The 14,287-nt window shown below is 46.8% G+C and overlaps 1 long non-coding RNA gene across 1 annotated transcript in view; it reads right to left on the bottom strand.

Annotated features, from left to right (window-relative positions):
* Positions 1-12,978, bottom strand: part of LOC112135470 (uncharacterized) — a 261,078-nt gene extending 248,100 nt beyond the window's left edge. Inside the window, exon 1 of the long non-coding RNA XR_010141753.1 lies at positions 12,147-12,978. This is a non-coding gene — a long non-coding RNA (uncharacterized LOC112135470). The remainder of the gene's footprint in view (positions 1-12,146) is intronic.
* Between the last annotated feature and the right edge of the window lie 1,309 nt (positions 12,979-14,287).

Here is a 14,287-nt window from a genome sequence, read left to right as displayed (position 1 = left end):
ACACAAGCCAGATACAAAATTCTAGAAACTTGGACTCCCAGACGTCGTAATGATCTTTTTTCCCTCAGAAGCATTGGGGATGAAGTGAGGAGAAATGGGGGAAGGAAACTTTCTCCCATTAAGTCCCTTAGGTCCTTCTGACTTCTGCTTCTGCACCTCACCCTGACTCCAGTCCCCCAACCAACCTGTGACCTGCAGCAGCACCAAATTTCAGCACCCTACCACAGACCACAGTCTTCACACAGTTGCCCTCACCTCACTCCCTGCTAGGCAGACTCCTCCTCATTCCTCATGGCCCAAGTCAAATGCCAATCCTACCCTTAATCATCACCAACTTCCCCAAACACTGGGCTGTTTTCTTCCCCGCTTTATGTCCCAACAGCACTGTGCACCTGCCTCGGTCCTGGCGCTTGGCCATGCTGGTCCTCTCCGGCTTGAGGACTACATCCCCAAGGCTTAGCATGGTGCTGGGGACATGAGGTGAGTAAATGGGGAATGAAAGCAAGGGATTCCTGAGAGTAGAGTTCCTTCCATTCCCTTGGGAGATGAGACAGTGGTTGGGGGCCAGCAATCCCTTCCCCAGGCCTGCTCTGACCCAGGGCCATAGGCTTCCACTGCCAGATGCTGGGAGAAACAGAACAATGGTCCCTCCCTTCTGCACAGTGTGGTGGTGGTGATGGAGGGATGTCTTGTCCTCCCCATTCCTCTCTTTCAATCAAGCACCTGCCATCAGTCAGATCCCCCTTTGTGTTATAATGATCTGTGCTAGAGACCGAATGTTTGTATCCCCCCAAAATTTATAGGTTGCAACCTGATCCCCATTGTGATTGTATAAGGAGGTGAGGCCTTTGGGAGGTGATTTGGTCAGGAGGGCAGAGCACTTATGAATGGGATTCATGTCTTTATCAAAGGGACCCCAGAGAGCTCCCTCACCCCTTTCTCCGTGTGAGGACAGAGCAAGAATTCTATGAACCAGGAAGTGGGCCCTTATCGGTCATAAAATCTGCCGGTACCTTGATCTCAGACTTCCCAGCCGCCAGAGCTGTGAGAAATACATTCCCTCTGTGAATCAGCCACCCATTCTGTGCTATTCTGTGACAGCCCCAAACAGACTCAGATCACCTGGGTTCTTTTTGCACTTTCAACGAGGCAGGTGCGCAGTGCCATGGGGACATAAAGCGGGGAAGAAAACAGCAAGTATCTGGAGCAGCAAGTATCTGTCTGGAAACTGTGCTAGTGCTGGGCCCAGCCACTTCTAGTTCAGGAGAAAGGACACGTCTGAACAAGATGACGACGTTCTGAGGCAGGTGGGGGTGCAGGCGGCAGAGCAGTGAATTCTGAGGTGGCAGAAGCCACTGAGCACACAGGTACAGGCTGCTGGGCTGGCCTCCTGCTCTCCAGACACTCCTGCTTCCCCTCTGCCCACCAGACATGCCCTGGTCTTCCCCAGACTATGAGATCTTTCCCTTGATCTTTTTTTCATATTGAACCTACTCTCCTCTTTCTCTCTTTTTCAACATTTGTAGAGATAACTCTAAAGTCATTTCTTCTCCCCACCTCTCAATCCCTGCTCATCCTCTGCTAGTCTGATGTCACTGCATAGTGTTCCAAAACCCGCTTGTTGAGGACACCAACGGTTTCTTTATCTGTCAAGGGCTACAGGAAGGATGAAGGAGGGGCACTCTCACAGGCAACACTCATAGTCTTGGTTTCGATATGCATTATCTCATTATCTAATTTCATCCTCACTACAACACTGTGAGTCAGGTGCTAAACCACCCTTATTTACAACCAAGGAAACTGCAATGCAAAAAAGGTTAAGAAACCCAGAGTCACATGGCCCCTGAGTCCAGATCAAGACCAGGCCATCTGAGCCCAGAGCCCAGACCATTAACCACATGTGATTCTCCATGGAAAATGCAAAGAAGTGTTTCTGGAACAGAGGAGCTGCTCCACAGTCATCATCCCTGAACTCCCTGTGGTATTTGAGCCGGATCCTGCCTCATGAGCTCCCTGTGCTCCTTGACATCTGAGTGCTCCTGGTTTCCACCTACCTCTCTGGCCTCCCTAGCACAGCCTGTCCCAGGCTTCTAATGTTGGATGTTGGAAGAGTCCTGAAAGTGTTGCTTTGAGATCTCTTCTCATTCCTGACATCCTTCTCCCAACTTTTCTCCCTACCCTCCCTCTAACTGCCACGATTCAAGATATAAATCTCCGGCAAACATTTCCAGCCTAGCTCTGCGCTCCAAAAAAAAACTGTCTAAACTGTCCTCCCCAACCGCCCCTCCCATGCACAATTCTCCTTCGAAGTCTATACCTCCCGCAGCCCCGGCCCCCCAGCACTGGTAGCACTGACCACCTTCAAACATACGATGTCACTTCATAATCTCTTGTGTTTATTGTTTGTCTCCCTCTGCTTGAGGCCAAGTTCCTCGAAAACAGCGGTTTGTGTGTTTGTTCACTGTAGTATCCCCAGCACCTGGAGTGTGCCTGGTATATAGTCACTCAGTAGTTGTTTGCTAAATGAAAGAAACCAGCTGTCAACCGGTCATGCTGCCTGGAAGTGCCACTAGCCCTTCAAACTCAACATTTCCAAAACAGAATTCACCACCCTTCCCAGCCCTTGTCCTCCTTCTGCCTCTCCTATCTGGGTTCGTTCAGCCAGACCCTCGTTTTACAGGCTGGGAATGTTGGAAATGTCCTGAACCTCGCCCTGCCTTCATGCTCCTTCTTCTAGGGGCACACTGCTGGCTGTAGTGAGTGCTCTGCAGATGGTGTGACCCTGAGGTTTTGCAAAACAGTGATCTCTGTACTCAAGGAGACCCCTAACAACCTTATTAGCAAGGCATTTTCCTAGATGAAACAACTGAGGACCCATGTAAGACTGATAATGAAATGGGCGGCACGAGTAGTGTGGTGAATGCAGTGCAGCAAAGTCGGTCACAAGACACTGGCCTGGGCTAGGTGATCATTTGCCAAACATTGTCTTTTTTTCTCCAAACACTTATAGAAGGGATATTCATCTAGTGCCTTCCAGCTTAAAAGCACTTGTACAACCTGGCGTGGTGGCTTACTCCTGCAATCCCAGCACTTTGGGAGGCGAGTCCTGAGGTCAGGAGTTTGAGACTAGCCTGGCCAACATGGCGAAACCCCGTTTGTACTAACAATACAAAAAAATTAGCCAGATGTGGTGGCGGGTGCCTGTAATTCCAGCTACTCGGGAGGCTGAGGCAGGAGAATTGCTTGAACCCAGGAGGTGGAGGTTGCAGTGAGGCGAGATCACGCCACTGCACTCCAGCCTGAGCAACAGAGCAAGACTCCATCTCAAAAATAAATAAATAAATAAATAAAAGCACTTGTATATCTACATCTTTCAAACCTTCCAACAACCCTGTGAGGTCCACCTCCACATCATTCCATTTTATGGACAAGAGAACAAAGGCACTGAGGTACTGAGGTGATCAGGGAAACTGTCTTAGTGGTCGCAGGGCCACGAAGAAGCGCTGAGGCAGGCTGATGCCTCAGCTTATACTCACTCCCCTGCACCGCCCTTTGAGCTAGACTTAGCTAACCTGGCCCTCCATATAATCCGGCCTGTTTTTTGTTTTCTAACTTTTCATTTGTTTTACTATTATCTGCCACAGACTGTATGGCAAAGATCACTAGTTGCCTGCTCAATATTGATTCTCCCCTTCCTCCTTCCAGCGCTGGAAGTGGCAATGAGCCAGGATAAATACACATGCTTCCCAGACTCCTTACAGGAAGAGGTGGCCAAAGTCACACAATCAGAAGTTGTTGGGTGGAGATTCTGGGAAAACTCTTTAAAAGGAGCCGACACAACAGTGAGGTACTCTTACCCACCTCACCTCTTCCTCCCTCTTGATGCTTGAAACTTAGACATGGTGGCTGGGATGGGAGCTCCATGCAGGCTGCAGACAAGGAGGGGATCTAAAGGCAGAAAGCCACACTAAGGATGGCGGAGCAGAAAGATGGGAAAATCCTGGATCTTTGACGGCCAAAGCTTCTATACCAGCCCAAGATTTCTTTTACACGAAAACAAACAAACATACAACCCCAGTCTTTTGAAGCCACTGTTATATGGGGTTTAGGTTATATGCAACTGAGCCACATACTAACTGATTCACTCTTCAAGAACAGGTTAATTAAGGCCTGGTGCCGTAGCTCACATCTGTAATCCCAGCACTTTGGGAGGCCGAGGCAGAGAATCACTTGGGCCCAGACTCTGTCTCCAATAAAAATTTAAAAACAAATTAGCCAGGCATGGTGGCACAGCCTGTAGTCCCAGCTGCCTGGGAGGCTTAGGTGGGAGGATCGTTTGAGGCTGGAAGGTCCAGGCTGCAAGTGAGCCGTGATTGCATCACTGTACTCCAGCCTGGGTGGCAAAGTAAGATCCCTGTCTAGAAAAGAAAAAGAAAAGAAACAAGAACAGGTTAATTCATCCCCTCATCCATTCAACAGATTCACTGAGTGTCAAGGATTGTTCTAGGCTCTATGGAAATAAACAAATGAGGAGCTCCAATTTAAAAGGTTCTGTGTTTTCTACTTCTTCACCCTCAATCTACCCCTAACCGCTCGGGATCCAGGGCTGACGAGTGGCAGCCTTTATTCCACAACAGTTTGCCCACTCTTGGGTAAGATCAATGGCCTTCACTTTCGTACTCTCCCCAACAAGCTCACCATCTCCACGGATGGGGTGACTTGTGCTCCTGAAGCAGAGAGGTCACCTTTTGTGCAGTCTGCCCCTATCAGAGCCACTTCTGGCCCATGTGTCTTTGTGTGAAGAGCAACCTCGCATGACCTTGGAATGTCTTTTAAGAGTGAGCCCCCAAAGGACTACTTCAGTCTGGCACTTATTCAGAAAGTTTGCTACATCTTGAAAATGTGTCCATTCATTCTAACCTGTTCAATGTATTACCAAATTTTGCAGCAGTAGAAATTTAAAGATCATGTAGCTATATAGAACAGATTACTCTGTGTGTGTTTGTCTGTCTCATTTTCAATGAGGAGTGTAATGGTTAATTTTATATATCAATTTAACTGCCCACAAAGTGCCCAGATTAAACATTATTTCAGGGTGTGTCTGTGAGGGTGTTTCCAGACGAGGTTATCACTTGATTGCTGGACTCACTAAAATAGATCCCCTTCCCCAGTGAGACTGTGAATCATCCAGTCCATCAGAGGCCTGAATAGAACAAACGTGAAAGAAGGAGGGGCTTGCTCCTTTTTGATCCCTACCTGCCTGCTTGAGCTGGAACATCTCATCTCATTGTCTCCAGCCCTTAGATTAGGATTTACACCATTAGCTCCTATGGTTCTCACCTTTTGGACTAAGTTACACAACTCCCTTTCCTGGGTCTCTAGCTTGCAAACAGTAGACTGTAGGACTTCTCAGTCTTCGTAATTATGTGAGCCAATTCCATATATATATTTCCTACTGGTTCCACCCTAATGCAAGGAGATAGGGAAATTACATAGATCTCTGGGCTCACTCTTCCTGCCATGTGTTGCTGCCTCTTGTAAGACATAATTACTCTGTCTTATCCTTTGAATCTATCCCCCTCCACCGAGAACCTCTGAATACAGCAAACACTCAAGTAAGTGTCGATTCCATAAAAGAGACCATCTAGTAACTAGCACAGTGGGGTTAACTCCAGGAAGGACCAGATAGATCTGGGCTCAAAACTGGCTTTATCTTCTATGTAAAACTTGATGATTATATTTATTCCAAAGGAGTTTTCATGTTTAATGATATGGCAATGCCTGGCACATCATTGGTCCTCAGTAAATGGGAGCAATTATTATGCACTCATCCGTCCATCCACCCAACAAACGTTTCCAAAATAACCGTAAATTCAGAGCAGTCTAGTGTCAGTGATAGAAAAGAAGTAGACAACATGGTCTTTCATTTTAGAGAACTTAGTTTTGCCATCCAAAATAGAAGTTAGGGGAAATTTTACCACATGAGAAGGTAAAATAGATTTTCCATCAAAGGGTTCCAATGGTCATGGATCTCTGTAATCGGAAAGTTGATTCCCTGATGAATCCTCCAGTGTGATTTATTTTATTTTATTATTTTTGAGGCAGGGTATCAGTCCATCTCCTGGTCTCAAGAGATCTTCCCACCTCGGCCCCCAAGTAGCTGGGACTACATGCACAAGCCACCATACCCAGCTAATTTTTGTATTTTTAGTAGAGATGGGGTTTCGCCATATTGGCCAGGCTGGTCTCGAACTCCTGACCTCAAGAAATTGACTTGCCTTGGCCTCCCAAAGTGCTAGGATTACTGCTAGGATTACAGGCATGAGCCACCACACCCAGCCAGTGTGATTTATTTTAGTAAGAAACCACATCACACCTCAGGCCCTGTGCATATATGCCATTCCTTCACACAGCCCAACTTGAGAGATGAGCAGAAGAGAGCTGCCCTTTCAGTGAAGGACTGAAGGATGCATTCTTCACTTTCCATCCTGCTGATACCCCTGCTACAGAATCTAACAAGCAGAAGCATTCAGGGAAGGACTCCGTCCCCTGCTCTACTGTGCAGGGGATGATGCTATTTTCACATCAACAGGCCATATGGGTGTAGGATGCAGCTGCTTGCACCATTGTTTTGAGGCTGTCTAAAAGAGTCAAGGAGAAGGAATCCCATCTATGGAGTTCAGAGCAAGGAAGAAGATCAACTTGTTAATTTGTCGTTTAGAGACTCATTTTTAGTATGAATTACAGAGTTTAGGGTGAAATGGTTAAGACGGACATATTACCTGTGCTCCATTAAGACAGGGAGCTGAGAAATTCTGGAAAAACTTTAAAAGGTGGGTTATTCAAAAATGTATTTTCTATGTGTGTTCTATAAACAAAAAGCTTGCCTACTTATGTAAATTTTGCTGTTATTACAGTCAGCTTTTATTTCCCCAATATAAAATAACAGAATAGTGTTAAGTTATAGGAGAGTGTTTGGGTACTGAGATTCTTCCATTCATCCCTTTTTCCATTTGAGGAAGAGTCTACATATAAAAAACAATGGCCAAGGGGAATAAGGTACCACATTATTAATAAAATCTGGATAAACAGACAACACAACTCTTCCAACCCAGTGAAGAAGGTTTCTCTGAGAAGCTGAGTTGCAGCCTGATTCAGGCTGGAAATCAGATTGGAGCCTACTCTCCCATCCCAGTAGAATCACAGGATGTACAGCACAGGCTTCACTTCAGAGCTTTTGGATTAAAACTGATTAGCTCACTGATGAGCCAAACTCTTAGGCAAGTCATTTGACATCTTTATTCTCCATTTCCTCTTTTATCAAATCATTTATACCACCTACATAAGACCCGAAATAGCCTCTCAACCCTGAGGTTTTATTATTTGTTGCTCTGGAGAGCAGGAATCATGCCTGTCTTATTCCACACTATATTCCCAGGACAAATATAGGACTGGATACAGAGGAAGTACTCAATAAGTGTTTCTTGAATAAATGTTGCTATTGGATCTATGCATCCAGTGCCCTAATTGACCAGGGAGTTTTGAATCTTGCCAAGTAGAGCTTGAGACCTCACTTTACTGTTTAATTTCTCTAGAAACTACTAAATCCTCAGGATTCTCTTTTTCTCCTACTTGAACTTGATACTATATCCTGGAAACTACAGACATAAAAGATTCCAATAGAAGCCTCAGCATCTATTCACATAGAATCTGAATTTTACATCCTCTAGCTCTGGCATCATAATCTCTTTTTCTTTTTTTTTTGAGACGGAGTCTTGCTCTGTTGCCCAGGCTCTGGAGTGCGGTGGCGTGATCTCGGCTCACTGCAAGGTCCGCCTCCTGGGTTCATGCCGTTCTCCTGACTGGCATCATAATCTCTATAATATTCTTGTGCTGCAATTTAATACTAAGAAAAACCATCTTGCCCATTTAACACATTCCCATTCTGACTTGAAATGAAGAAAGTATTCACCACCCAACACTAAATACCTCCAAAGCTCCTTTCATCTCTTTCTCTTCCTCCCTCCCCATCACAGAAACCCACAAACCGGTCCCACCACTGAGCCTTTAGCAGACTGCAGACCATCCACTTCTCCCCAGAGTCAACACCTCCTTGTTGGCAAGTCAGGTTCCTTTTGTCCTAAATGTGCTTAATGTGACAAACATGTTTGCAACCCATCTTCTGTTTATGTGCCTATGTTATGCTGTCTCATGTCTACTTCTGTTCTCTACTTTCATTGACGGGATGTGTTGCTATTCCCCCAATCTTGTGAGCAGCAAAACACTGAATAGTAAAAACCTGGTGAGCCAGAGATAACGAGATGACTGGAATGAATCCTCCTGGGAGCTCCATTAATGTGGAAGATGACTCAAAGCACTTGATTGTAATGATAAGAGAGGGAGACACACAGCTGGCGGTGCAGCAACAACCCCCTGGTTCCACTGGTCTTCTGAGTAAGTCTGTATTAAAACTGCTCACAGGGACAAAGGGGGAAGAAGATCCTGCTCGGCTTCTATCTGAATTCAGATTTGTCTTTATAGTTGGAACTAAGACCTAAGAGAAGTGACAGAGGTCTGGAACACTCCCACACATGGACTTAGTCATTGTCACAGCAGATCTGTAACAGATGCCATCACTCATACAGAACAAAACGATAAAAGGACACATACCAAATGTTAACAGCCATTATCTCTGGGATTACCTGGAAATCTTATTTCCTTCTGGCTGCTTTTAGTTTCCAAAAATGTCTACAATGGATACAAATTGTCAGGCCTCTGAGCCCAAGCTAAGCCATCGCATCCCCTGTGACTTGCACATATATGCCCAGATGGCCTGAAGTAACTGAAGAATCACAAAAGAAGTGAAAATGCCCTGCCCCGCCTTAACTGATGACATTCTACCACAAAAGAAGTGAAAATGGCTGGTCCTTGCCTTAAGTGATGACATTACCTTGTAAAAGTCCTTTTCCTGGCTCATCCTGGCTCAAAAAGCTCCCCTACTGAGCACCTTGCCACCCCCACTCCTGCCCACCAGAGAGCAACCCCCCTTTGACTGTAATTTTCCTTTATCTACCCAAATCCTATAAAACAGCCCCACCCTTATCTCCCTTCGCTGACTCTCTTTTTGGACTCAGCTCGCCTGCACTCAGGTGAAATAAACAGCTTTATTGCTCACACAAAGCCTGTTTGGTGGTCTCTTCACACAGACACAAGTGAAATTTGGTGCCGTGACTCGGATCAGGGGACCTCCCTTGGGAGATCAATCCCCTGTCCTCCTGCTCTTTGCTCCGTGAAAAAGATCCACCTACGAACTCGGGTCCTCAGACCCACCAGCCCAAGGAACATCTCACCAATTTTAAATCGGGTAAGCGGCCTGTTCTTACTCTCTTCTCCAACCTCTCTCACTATCCCTCAACCACTTTCTCCTTTCCACTCTTCAATCTCTCCCTTCTCTTAATTTCAATTCCTTTCATTTTCTGGTAGAGACAAAGGAGACACCTTTTATCCGTGGACCCAAAACTCCGGCGCCGGTCACAGACTGGGAAGGCAGCCTTCCCCTGGTGTTTAATCATTGCAGGGACGCCTCTCTGATTATTCACCCACGTTTCAGAGGTGTCAGACCATGCAGGGATGCCTGCCTTGGTCCTTCACCCTTAGTGGCAAGTCCCACTTTTCTGGGGGAGGGGCAAGTACCCCAACCCCTTCTCTCCATGTCTCTACCCCTTCTCTGCCTTTCTGGGGGGCAAGAAACCCCCAACCCCTTCTCCTTCACCCTTAGCAGCAAGTCCCACTTTTCTGGGGGAGGGGCAAGTACCCCAACCTCGTATCTCTGTGCCCCAATCCCTTATTTCCATGCCCCGACCTCTCTCTGTGCCCCAATCCCTTATTTCCATGCCCCGACCTCTTATCTCTGTGCCCCAACCCCTTATTTCCATGCCCCGACCCCTTTCCCGCTTTCCTGGAAGGTAAGAACCCCTGAACCCTTTCCCTCCGTGTCTCTACTCTCTCTTTTCTCTGGGCTTGCCTCCTTCACTATGGGCAAACTTCCACCCTCCATTCCTTCTTCTTCTCCCTTAGCCTGTGTTCTCAAGAACTTAAAACCTCTTCAACTCACACCTGACCTAAAACCTAAATGCCTTATCTTCTTCTGCAATGCCGCTTGACCCCAATATAAACTCGACAGTGGTTCCAAATAGCCAGAAAACGGCACTTTCAATTTTTCCATCCTACAGGATCTAAATAATGCTTGTCATAAAATGGGCAAATGGTCTGAGGTGCCTGACGTCCAGGCATTCTTTTATACATTGTTCCCTCCCTAGTCTCTGTTCCCAATGCAACTCGCCCCAGATCCTCCTTCTTTCCCTCCCAGGTGTCCTCTCAGTCCCAACCCCAAGCGTCACTGAGTCTTTCTAATCTTCCTTTTCTACAGACCCACGTGACCTCTCCCCTCCTCGACAGGCTGAGCCAGGTCCCAATTCTTCCTCAGCCTCCGCTCCCCCACCCTATAATCCTTGTATCACCTCCCCTCCTCACACCCAGTCCAGCTTACAGTTTCATTCCTTGACTAGCCCTCCCCCACCTGCTCAGCAATTTCCTCCTAAAAAGGTAGCTGGAGCTAAAGGCATAGTCAAGGTTAATGCTCCTTTTTCTTTATCTGACCTCTCCCAAATCAGTTAGCGTTTAGGCTCTTTTTCATCAAATATAAAAACCCAGCCTAGTTCATGGCTCGTTTGGCAGCAACCCTGAGACGCTTTACAGCCCTAGACCCTGAAAGGTCAGAATGCTGTCTTATTCTCAATGCACATTTTATTACCCAATCTGCTCCCGGCATGAAATAAAGCTCCAAAAATTAAATTCCGGCCCTCAAACCCCACAACAGGACTTAATTAACCTCACCTTCAAGGTGTACAATAATAGAGTAGAGGCAGCCAAGTAGCAATGTATTTCTGAGTTGCAACTCCTTGCCTCCACTGTGAGACAAACCCCAGCCACATCTCCAGCATGCAAGAACTCCAAACACCTGAACCACGGCTGCCAGGGTTTCCTCCAGAACCTCCTCCCCTAGGCGCTTGCTACAAGTGCCAGAAATCTGGCCACTGGGCCAAGGAATGCCCACAGCCCGGGATTCCTCCTAAGTCGTGTCCCATCTGTGCAGGACCCCACTGAAAATCGGACTGTTCAACTCACCTGGCAGCCACTTCCAGAGCCCTTGGAACTCTGGCCCAAGGCTCTCTGACTGACTCCTTCCCAGATCTTCTCGGCTTAGCAGCTGAAGACTGACACTGCCTGATCACCTCAGAAGCCTACAGGACCATCACAGATGCTCTAGATAACTCTCACAGTGGAGGGTAAGTCCGTCCCCTTCTTAATCAATGCAGAGGCTACCCACTCCACATTACCTTCTTTTCAAAGGCTGTTTCCCTTGCCTCCATAACTGTTGTGGGTATTGACAGCTAGGCTTCTAAACCTCTTAAAACTCCCCAACTCTGGTGCCAACTTAGAAAACATTCTTTTATGCACTCTTTTTTAGTTATCCCCACCTGCCCAGTTCCCTTATTAGGCCAAGACATTTTAACTAAATTATCTGCTTCCCCGACTATTCCTGGACTACAGCTACATCTCATTGCTGCCCTTCTCCCCAACCCAAAGCCTCCTTTGCGTCTTCCTCTCGTATCCCCCCACCTTAACCCACAGTTATGGGACATCTCTACTCCTTCCCTGGCAACCGATCACATGCCCATTACCACCCCATTAGAACCTAATCACCCTTACCCCACTCAACGCCAATATCCCATCCCACAGCACACTTTAAAAGGATTAAAGCCTGTTATCACTCGCCTGCTACAGCATGGGCTTCTAAAACCTATAAACTCCCCTTACAATTTCCCCATTTCACCTGTCCTAAAACCAGACAAGCCTTACAGGTTAGTTCAGGATCTGTGCCTTATCAACCAAATTGTTTTGCCTATCCACCCCGTGGTGCCAAGCCCATATACTCTCCTATACTCAGTACCTCCCTCCACAACCCATTATTCTGTTCTAGATCTCAAACATGCTTTCTTTACTATTCCTTTGCACCCTTCATCCCAGCCTCTCTTTGCTTTCACTTGGACTGACCCTGACACCCATCATGCTCAGCAAATTACCTGGGCTGTACTGCCGCAAGGCTTCACAGACGGCCCCCATTACTTCAGTCAAGCCCGAATTTCTTCCTCATCTGTTACCTATCTCGGCATAATTCTCATAAAAACACACGAGCTCTCCCTGCTGATCGTGTCCGGCTAATCTCCCAAACCCCAATCCCTTCTACAAAACAACAACTCCTTTCCTTCCTAGGCATGGTTACTGCGGTCAGAATTCTTACACAAGAGCCAGGACCGCACCCTGTAGCCTTTCTGTGCAAACAACTTGACCTTACTGTTTTAGCCTAGCCTTCATGTCTGCATGCAGCAGCTGCCACTGCTTTAATGCTTTTAGAGGCCCTAAAAATCACAAACTATGCTCAACTCACTCTCTACAGTTCTCATAACTTCCAAAATCTATTTTCTTCCTCACACCTGAAGCATATACTTTCTGCTCCCCGGCTCCTTCAGCTGTACTCACTCTTTGTTGAGTCTCCCACAATTACCATTGTTCCTGGCCCGGACTTCAATCTGGCCTCCCACATTATTCCGGATACCACACCTGACCCTCATGACTGCATCTCTCTGATCCACCTGACGTTCACCCCATTTCCCCACATTTCCTTCTTCCCTGTTTCTCACCCTGATCACACTTGGTTTACTGATGGCAGTTCCACCAGGCCTAATCGCCACACACCAGCAAAAGCAGGCTATGCTATAGTCTCTTCCACATCTGTTATTGAGGCTACCGCTCTGCCCCCTTCCACTACCTCTCAGCAAGCCGAACCAGTTGCCTTAACTCAGGCCCTCACTCTTGCAAAAGGACTACGCATCAATATTTATACTGACTCTAAATATGCCTTTCATATTCTGCACCACCATGTGGTCATATGGGCTGAAAGAGGTTTCCTCACTACGCAAGAGTCCTCCATCATTAATGCCTCTTTAATAAAAACTCTGCTCAAGGCCGCTTTACTTCCAAAGGAAGCTGGAGTCATTCACTGCAAAGGCCATCAAAAGGCCTCAGATCCCTTTGCTCTAGGCAACGCTTATGCTGATAAGGTGGCTAGACAAGCAGCTAGCTTTCTACCTTCTCTCCCTCATGGTCAGTTTTTCTCCTTCACATCAGTCACTCCCACCTACTCCCCCGCTGAAACTTCCACCTATCAATCTCTTCCCACACAAGGCAAATGGTTCTTAGACCAAGGAAAATATCTCCTTCCAGCCTCACAGGCCCATTCTATTCTGTCATCATTTCATAACCTCTTCCGTGTAGGTTACAAGCCGCTAGCCTGTCTCTTAGAACCTCTCATTTCCTTTCCATCATGGAAATCTATCCTCAAGGAAATCACTTCTCAGTGTTCCATCTGCTATTCTACTACCCCTCAGGGATTGTTCAGGCCCCCTCCCTTCCCTACACATCAAGCTCGGGGATTTGTCCCTGCCCAGGACTGGCAAATTGACTTTACTCACATGCTCGAGTCAGGAAACTAAAATACCTCCTAGTCTAGGTAGACACTTTCACTGGATGGGTGGGTAGAGGCCTTTCCCACAGGGTCTGAGAAGGCCACCGCGGTCATTTCTCCCCTTCTGTCAGACATACTTCCTCGGTTTGGCCTTCCCACCTCTATACAGTCTGATAACGGACCAGCCTTTATTAGTCAAATCAGCCAAGCATTTTTTCAGGCTCTTAGTATTCAGTGAAACCTTTATATCCCTTACAGTCCTCAGTCTTCAGGAAAAGTAGAACAGACTAATAGTCTTTTAAAAACACACCTCACCAAGCTCAGCCACCAACTTAAAAAAGACTAGACAATACTTTTACCACTTTCCCTTCTCAGAATTCAGGCCTGTCCTCAGAATGCTACAGGGTACACCCCATTTGAGCTCCTGTGTAGACGCTCCTTTTTATTAGGCCCCAGTCTCATTCCAGACATCAGACCAACTTGGACTGTGATCCAAAAAACTTGTCATCCCTACTATCTTCTGTCTAGTCATACTCCTATTCACTGTTCTCAACTACTCATACATGCCCTGCTTTTGTTTACACTGCCGGTTTACACTGTTTCTCCAAGCCATCACAGCTGATATCTCCTGGTGCTATCCCCAAACTGCCACTCTTACTCTTAAAGTAAATAATCGTTGCTGGCAGGACTATGCTGAAC

The sequence above is a fragment of the Pongo abelii genome, chromosome 9 (genome assembly GCF_028885655.2).
Source record: "Pongo abelii isolate AG06213 chromosome 9, NHGRI_mPonAbe1-v2.0_pri, whole genome shotgun sequence".
NCBI classification, from domain to species: domain Eukaryota; kingdom Metazoa; phylum Chordata; class Mammalia; order Primates; family Hominidae; genus Pongo; species Pongo abelii.
The sequence above is the reverse complement of the archived record's forward strand: the minus strand, read 5'-3'. Positions and strand labels throughout refer to the sequence as shown.